Source organism: Nannospalax galili, unplaced genomic scaffold, assembly GCF_000622305.1.
Source record: "Nannospalax galili isolate Female #2095 unplaced genomic scaffold, S.galili_v1.0 scaffold856, whole genome shotgun sequence".
In the NCBI taxonomy this organism is placed as follows: Eukaryota; Metazoa; Chordata; class Mammalia; order Rodentia; family Spalacidae; genus Nannospalax; species Nannospalax galili.
In genome coordinates, this window is record NW_008339573.1 from 2,004,256 (window position 1) to 2,013,593 (window position 9,338).

The window sequence follows — 9,338 nt, forward strand, 5'->3', positions numbered from 1 at the left end:
GGGATCTCTGGTGATTTACTCTTAGAGAACTCCTAAGGAAAAGAACCCTGGAACCCTGGCCTCAGGGAAACACTGGCAGAGTCAGAGAGGCTGGGGAATAAGGGAAATAGGAGAGGAAGAGAGGTCAGGTTGTAGTGCATGCAGAGAATTCCTCGGGATTGGTTCAAGAGGTAGCTATAATGCTAATACTGCTTCATGGGGGTCAGCAATGTGCAGGACAATTGGGCCTATCTACAGGCCTACAGATACAATACCATGTCCTCCTCACAACCTTGACAGGAGAGGCTGTATTATCTCCATTTTACATATAGTCAAATGTGGCTTATTAAGGCACCCTGTTGGATATAGGTACCAAGCAGTGGAGTCAAGATTTGAACCTGGGGCTGACAGACTCCACACCTGAGCACCACACTGGGGACTGATAGATTGTACCTAGTCAAGCTCAGAGGGGTTCTTGATTCTTGGCTGGTTTCTGGGGAAGGAGTGTTGGGTGTAATGAAGGATCCTCATATATTGGAGGTAAGGTGGCTAGTACAGCTGGAAAAGAAGGGACTGTGCCCCTCTGCTGTGGGAAGCGGGCGCGGTTGAGCCGGCCAAGATGGCACCCTGGCTGGCTGTCAAGCCTCGTGACCCTCACTTGTTTGCTCCAACTCGCACAAGCTTAAGCTTGATCACGCGCAGCCTGCCTGACATGATACGTCACCGAGCATGATTCTATTGTGTGGCCCAATGATTTGCTGCTCTGCCTGCATGTTAGCCCCGTGCTCATGTCCTGATTGGCTCCGTGTGATGGTCTGATTGTGGGATGGATCTGATGAGGATATATATTGTGGGATGACGAAGAATAAAGGAGAGAGAATTGATTGAACCTCACCTTGGCATCCGTGTTGTCCTTTCCTAGGCTCTGCTGGTCGGAGTCTTGGTTTGCGGCAGTCTGATTCTGTTATTGCTAATCAAATATTAAGGAGAAACTTTACTTTAAATTTTGATTTATTTTTTTTTATGCATCTGAGTGTTTTGCCTGCATGTATGTAAGTGCACCACATGTATGCAATGCCCACAGAGGCCAGAGAGTTATGGACCCTGGAATTGGAGTTAGGGGAATTGTTGGCTGCTATGTGGGTATTGGGAACAAAACTGAGGTTATCTGGTAGAACAGCCAATGCTCTTAACTGATGAGCCATCTTTACAGCTCTCAGGAAATTAATTTTTTTAAATAGGGTAAGGAAGGGCTGAGGATGTAGCTCAGTTGGTAGCATGCTTGCCTAGATGCATGGATAAGCTTTGGGTTTGATCATCAGTACCACATAAACTGGTTGTAGTGGTGCATGCTTGAAATCCCATCAGGCAAAACACATAAAATTTAAAAATTAAAAAATTAAAAACAAACTACTATTTAATAATTTATAAGGATAGCACAATGCAAAATCAGAAATACTCTTGAGGGAATAACCAAATACCTATAGGAAATGAAATATTTTCATCTTTGAAAAATCTCCATCCTGCATAAAAGGTGGATTATTTGGGCTCATTTTCTGTTATTATAATAGAATATCAGAGTCTTGGTAACTTACAGAGAAAAGAGTTTATTTTGGCTCTTGGCTCTGGTAAAATAAGGGACCTGCATCCAATGATGGTCTTCTTGCTGGCACAAGCATCACATGGGGAGAGATGGGAGTACCAGTGAGTGAGTCTCTTCTGGTCTCTCTTTTCTTATAAAGCTATCATTGTTCAGTCATGAGAGTTCCACCTTGCTGCCCTTATCTAATAATGAGGTAATTACCTCCCAAAGGTTCCACTTCTAAATACACTAGAAGATTTTCTCCTTCAAGTAGCTCACAGCGGGGATTAAATTTCCACCCATGAATTCTTGGGACATATACTGAAGATATAGCATAGGTGATGACCTTCTAGCCAAGCATGAGTAACCAAAAATGACTCCAGGACAGATGGAAATTTCAGCAGATCAGTTGTCATGGAGTAAATTGATGAAGCTGTTAAATATTTCTAAGAAAACTGCCAGGCTCTAAAACTTCAATAGGTTAGGGTGGTGAAGTCTTCAAAGACCAGCTAACTGACTCTCTGTTGAAGAGTGAAGGGAGGAGCAACAAAGCCTCTGAATTGTTTTGCGAAGTAGAATACCGTTGCTGATAAAACCTGCTAAATATCTCACAAGCTGGAACTACAGACTAAATCAGTACAAGCTTCCTAGGTCAACTATTTATAAACAGAATCCGTAAACGAGGCACTGAGAAGGCAAAGACAGGGGGATCCTGAGTTCAAGGCCATCCCAGGCTACATAGCCAGAGCCTTTCTCAAAACACACAATACATACAAACCAATTATAAAAGAATAGGTTTCATCCCAGGAAGTCAATGACAGTTCAATCTTTAGAAATATAGTAATAAAATTCCCTTTATTTTTCACAAGGGTAAAATCATTCAGTTATCGCTTCTGGATCTGAAAAAGAACTTTAAAAAGAATTTTATTTATTATTTTATTTTATGTGTACGAGTGTATTACCTGCATGTATGTAAGTGCGCCTGTGTTGTGCAATGCCCGAGGAGGTCAGAAGACGGCATCAGGTCCCCTGGAACTGGAGTTATGGATGGTTGTTAGCCACCATGTGGGTGCTGGATTTGAACCTGGGTCCTCTGCAAGAGCAGTCAGTGCTCTTGACTGTTGAGCCATCTCTCCAGCCCCTGAGAAATTTTTTTTTGTCTTTTTGAGTAGGGTCTCTCTGTAGCTGCAGCTGGCCTGGATTCTCTATGGAGACCAGGCTGGCCTCGAACTCACAGAGATCTGCCTGCTTCTGCCTCCTGAGTGCTGGGATTAAAATTGTGTGCCACCATGCCTGGCTGAGAAAGAATTTTTATAAAATGTTATATATATATATATATATATATATATATATTCTTTATTTTTTTTTATTTTATTTTTTTCAAGACAGGGTCTTTCTGTGGCCCCACCTGGCCAGGTACTGTGGGTTGTTTGTTTCCTCAATGTTTAGTTTCTTGAGTTCTTCACATATTCTAAATGCTAATCCTCTTTTGGATACTTAGGAGGCAAAAATTTTCTTCAATAGGCTGCCTCTTTGCTCAGCTGACAATTTTCTTTATCTAATTTGTCAATTGTTGACCTTATTTCCTGATTGACAGGTGTCCCATTCAGAAAATCTTTGTGCCTATTCTTTGAAGTGTATATTCTATTTTCTCCTCTAGCAGTTTCAGAGTTTTGAGTCTTACACTGAGGTCCTTGAGGAATTTGGAGTTGATTTTTGTGCAGAGTTAAAGATAAGGGTCTAGATTAATTTTTCTACATGTGCCTCTCTAGTTTTCCCGCCACTATTTGTTGAAGATGCTATCTTCTCTAGTTTGTGTTTTTAGCATCTTTGTAAAAAAATCAGGTGGCTGTTGCTGCATGGGACCTCATTTTTTTTTTTTTTAAATAAATGATTTATTGAGAATTTCATACAAGGTGTTTTGTATGAAAAAATTTCACATAAGTTTTTTTGAACAAATCCATCCCTACTCCCTCCCCTCCAACTCCTATCACTTTTTTTCTGGTAACTTCGTGTACTCTTTCTTCTTCTTTGATTGATTTATTTTTATGGGGTTTTTGGCTCCTTTAACAATCCCCCATCTAAAGAGGTAATCCTAAAATCTTTTAAGGATTAGATAAAATCTCTTAAATATTTTTGACATTTTTGGCCTTTGGAATGGAGTATGTTGCTAAGAGGCCCAAGGACATTGTGACTTTAAGCCAAAAAACTGGCCACTTTTCTTTGGGGTCTTTTTACCCTAAGTGCCTAGCCAATTCCTACCTCCTATTCTTATCACACCAGCCTCTGAAGAGGTTACTCAAATTGCCAATGGGGAATCAGGACACAGACTGCTCTGGCTTCTTCCATGCTGAACAGGGACACAGGGTGAGGCAATTGGGATACCCTTCAGTGGGTCTATCTAAAAGACTCCCAAATTGCATAACTCTTATCTCTAAGAGGAAAAGAAAGTCCTTGAATCGTGAATAGGAGATGTGAAGAAGTAAAGGCAACAGTAATTAGCATTACAAGTTCTAAACAGGGAACTAGAAAAAAGTCAGAACAGGGCAATTTCAAATGTTCCTGTGAAAGTCCATTGGAATTTCTTGACAGGGGCTTCCAAAAGCATCCCTCTATTGGGTTCCTCCTTATTTTCTTTTGTCTTCCAAGGCTGGACTTGAGAGTAATGGATTCAGGATTTGCTTTCAGGTATTTTGATAGCTGTTGGAGTGGTTAGAATCAGTTCCCTCTCAAAGGCTTCTAGGTCAGGGGAGAAAACAAATTTATCCATCGTTTTAGAACAATAGCTGGTTGTCTCCCTTAGCTACAGGTGGGCACTACAGTATTGGAGACCAAGATTTGAAGTCTTACATCTGAGCAGCACTTTCTGGTTAGGAACAAAATCAATGAGAAATAATTGTCCAAATAACTTTTTATATAGACTTAGGCCTAATGTCTGGGAAGTATAATCCCTTGAACTCTTAAAGAAATTTACTGATGACTTTACTCTTTGGCAATACTTTCCTTTTGATGGGTCCTCTTTTCTAGGTCACTATGTGTCTGTTTTCATGGCAGTACCTTGTTTTTATTACTGTGGTTCTGTAGTATAACTTGAAATCAGGTATGGTGATATTGCCAACAGTATTCTTTCTGCTCATGTTTGCTTTGGATATACTAGGTCTTTTGTGCTTCTATATGAATTTTAAGATTTGTTTTTTCTGTTTATGTGGAGAATGGTACTAGAATTTTGATTGGAACTGTATGAAATCTGTAGATTGCTTTCGGCAGGATGGCCATTTTCACAATATTAATTCTTCAGATCCATGAGCATGATACGTTTTTTCCAACTTTTAGTGTCTTGTTCAATTTCTTTCTTCACTGTCTTAAAGTTTTCATTGCAGAGGTCTTTCACTTCCTTGTTAGGTTTATTGCTAGTGGGTTTTTTTTTTTTCCCTATTGTGAATGAACTTTTTCCTCTGATTTCTTTCCCAGTATATTTGTCATTGGTATTTAGGAAGGCTGCTGATTTTGCACATTAATTTTGTATCCTGTCACTTTGCTGAAAGTGCTTGTTCTAAGAGTTCTGTGGTGGAGTCCTTAGGGCCTCTTATTATAGAATCACAACAGCTGCAAATAGGGATATTTTGACTTTCCCCCCCCATATTCATACCCCTTATTCCCTTCTACTTCCAGTGCTAAATCGAATAAGAGTGGAAAGAGTGGACATCCTTGCCTTGTTCCTGATTCTATTGGAAATGCCTTGAATTTTTCTCCATAGGAAGCTGGTTATAGGTTTGTCATATGTAGATTTTATTATGTTGAGATATGTTTCTTCTATTCTGTTTCTTAAGGACTTTTTTGTTTCTGTTTCCTTTTGTTTTGTTTGTTCATTTTTTTTTTTTGACAGGGTCTCCCCTGTCCCAGCCTGCCTCAAAGTCACTGTGTGGATCAGGCCAGCCAAGAGCTCACAGAGATTCATCTGCCTCTGCCTTTGGAGGACTGGGATTAAAGGCATACACCACCATGCCTGGCTCTTCAGAACTTTTATAGTGAAGGAATGATGGATTAAAATTCACTAGTGATTCCCTCTGGGCCTGGATTTTATTAGTTGGGTGATTTTAAAATTACTGATTCAATCTCACTGCTTGTTATTGATCTGTTTAAATTATTTATCTCATTTTGGTAGGTCATATGCATCTAGAAATTCATCTGTTTTAGGTTTTCCAATTTGGTGGATTATATGCCTTTACAATATTGATACAGGGTTTTTGAGGGTGAAGGGACCTGTCATGGCCTAGTTATGCATGATCCAGTGACTCAAGATATGGAACACTCGCTGTCATCTAAAATTGACCTGGGGCAGTGGTTCTGAGTTCATTCTTTCATGTCATGAAGATTGAAGATGCTGACTCACCTGGGAGTAAGCAAAGCTGAACTAAATTTTATTAGAAATTGTTACAAGAAAGTTAGGTATTGAGATAAAATGAGAAAATAAGGAAAAGTAAGAGATTCCCAAGGGTTGGAAGGGGTTTCCAAAAGAGGACAAAGTCACTGAATTTCCTTTGTTCAAGGCTTTCATAGGGCAATAGGAGAAAGTGGACAAAGGTTGAGGTAATTTCTGTTGAGACTGATTAATTCTCTGGACTATCATGAGCTGAGCTAATGGAGGATCCACATGCTCTATGCATATTCCCCTGGCCCATCCAGGGAGATGATCATGCACTGCCTACCCAAATAGGGGTGACTGAAGCCCCCACCCCACCCCAGGCTCTCCATCCGTGACTCTGGATTAGTTACAGATCTTGATTATCTGCCAGCTGTTAATCCCTTGGCCCAAATTATTACTTTTTAAACCTTGCAGGTGTCTTGCTGACTGTTAATTATGTTAAGCTCTCTGGCTTTGTTAGTGGCTGACCTTGACTGTCTGCTGGCCATTAGTTACTGGCTGGTGTTACCTCTAACCTTGTAGGTGTCCCAAGCGATGTTAATTAAATTAAGCTCTTTGTTCTCACAGTTACAGAGAAGTGGCTCTAGCATTCTTGGTTCTCTTCTTGTCTATGGGATGCTCTGGGATCTCTTTCACAGAAAGGGGCAGGCTTATTAGAAGCCATCCTTACTTAAAATTCAGTCTATTATAATTACCTACATTAGAGGCAATGTATTAAAAGCAAGACTATAACCGGGCGTGGTGGTGCAAGCCTTTAATCCCAGCACTTGGGAGGCAGAGGCAGGTGGATCTCTGTGAGTTCAAGGCCAGCCTGGTCTACATAGCAAGTTCCAGGTCAGCTGGGGCTATAGGGAGACCCTGACTGAAAAGACAGAAAAAAAAGGCAAGAATATGTAATAAGCAATAGAGCAAGCCTAGCATGAGGCAAAAGGCCTCATAGAAGCTAGCTTGTGGTCACTCTTTGTCTCTTATTAGGGCTGTTTGACCATCTCCTACCCAGTTACAAGCATTTTTGTCTCTCATCCTTAGTGTTCCTGCCTTTACTGTTTGAACCTTTGCATCTCCTATTTGCCTTAACATTCATCCAGATGCAGCACATGTGGGCAACTTGTAGTTTCTACCATGGCTCTTTTCCCTTACTGTCCATTGTGAGCTAACTCTGTATGACTCAGTGATTTTTGGAATTTCATTGATATCTGTCATAATGGCTCCCTTTTCATCTGTATCATTAATTTGGATCTTCCCTCTATTTTGGTTAGTTTAACTAAGGGTTTCACAATCTTGTTTATATTTTCAAAGAACCAACTCTTTATTTCATTGATTCTTTTTATTTCTTTTTGTGGTTGGTTGTTTCAATTTCATTGATTTTTTTTTTTTTTTGTCCAATCTTAATGATTTCTTTCTATTGACTGATTTGAGGTTTGGCTTGTTCTTTTTTTCATAGCTCTAAAGTCTTTCATTATTTACTTGAGATGGTTCTGATTTCTTAATGTAGGCACTTAGAGTTTAAATGTCCCTGTCAGGACTGCTTTAATTGTATCCCATAGGTTTTGTTATGTTGTTTTTTATTATAGGATTTTGAAATTTTTTAATTATTATTTTAATTTTATGTTTATGAGTATATTGCCTGCATGCACGTAAGTGCGCCCATGTTGTGCAATGCTTGTGGAGGTCAAAAGAGGGCACTGGATCCCTTGGAACTGGAGTTATGGAAGGTTGTTAGCCACCACGTGGGTATGAATCCTCTGCAAAAGCAGCCAGTGCTCTTAACTATTGAGCCATCTTCAGCCCCAGATTTTGAATTTTTTTTATTTGATTTCTTTCAAGGACCCATTTATCATTCAGTAGTGTGTTATTTAATCTCCATGAGTTTATGTTTCAGAGTTTTTCTTGCTGTTGATTTCTATACAAAACTTATTCTTTTTAAAAAAAATTATTTAATAACCACATGACTTAGAAGAAGCATTTCATTATAGCATTAACATAGTCAATAACAATTTCCAGAGCAAAGATGCATCTCTTTCAAAGTTGGCTGTAAATTTTTAGGTTCACAGTTGAACTAATACAGTTATACAATATTGAACCCCGTATAAACCCTATAAGACATCAAATTGAATGAGGTTTTAACCTTTAAAAAAGATCTCCATTTCATTTTAAAATATACTGTTTCATACAGAAAAACTTATTTTTAATGCTACTAACACTTAGATGTTTGCACATGTGTCTCTAATCTCTATGTGTCTGATTATTGCTAGTCACAGTCGGTTACTTTCTGAGATCCACCTGAGCATGGATATAAAATCATTGGGTAGATTTCAATGATAATGTGTTTCACCTCTAGTAATCAATATGGAGCAAATTTTTATGCTTCTTCCTCAAATATAGCTTTTTTTTATTTGTTGATTTTTTGTGCATATTTCATACAGAACATCCCAATCAATCTTATTCATCTATATACCCACATCCCAAATGGTGCCCTCTCAAAGCCGCCCCCCACTGAAGCCCATATATTCTGTAATCACTGTTACTGTCCACTGTGTTGTTGGCACCCACAGCCATTCTCCAATGTTTGTCCATTTGCTGAATCTAGTCAGCCTATCTACAGTTCCTTGTTTTAGGAAGATCAGCTCTTCCTCATCTAGCAGCAATCAGTTGCCAATATTCCTGTAGATAAGATTGGAGTCTGCTGTTCATTTTCTTCTGTGCTAGGTCACTGTCTGGGAGTCTTGTGGGCCACCCTGGCCAACAACTCATTTTTTGACTCAACTCAAGAAGGTCTGGAATTGTTTCTTGTTATGTAGCCTTTAGCTATACACATGGACTCTTAAAGAGTTATATTGATCACTTTAATCTTTGGTTATACTTTCCTTCTGGGTGTTTAAGACCGTACAGTTGGCCCAGATAAACCAATTTATTTTTACTCTTAAGGTCAGTTGTGGATCTGTTCCTCGGGGGTCACATGGGCTTGGGAGGAGCCCCTGGCTCCTTTCTTTTACCAGTTCCATCTATGTGAAGATAAGTTAAAGGTCTTGCTCGATCATGGCTGGCTTCACTTGAAAGCATGGAGGAAATATTTCCTCTGTGTTGAGCCTCCTCTTTGTAGACTGGACACTAGTTCAAGTCCATCTGGAGTGGTCTCCATGGACTCCCTGATCAAGAGGATAGGTGATGTACCACAGTGATAGAACATTTTGAGAGATGCTCATAGTCCCCTGGAGCTTAGTCAACCTAGGAGGGCAAGGAGCAAAAATTGTCCTTTATGTCCTTCTGACCAAATTAGCATAGGCCTCACCTCAAAGAATGGCTGTTAGACATCCAAGAAGGTTAGTTCCACCAGTCTGGTACTTTTAA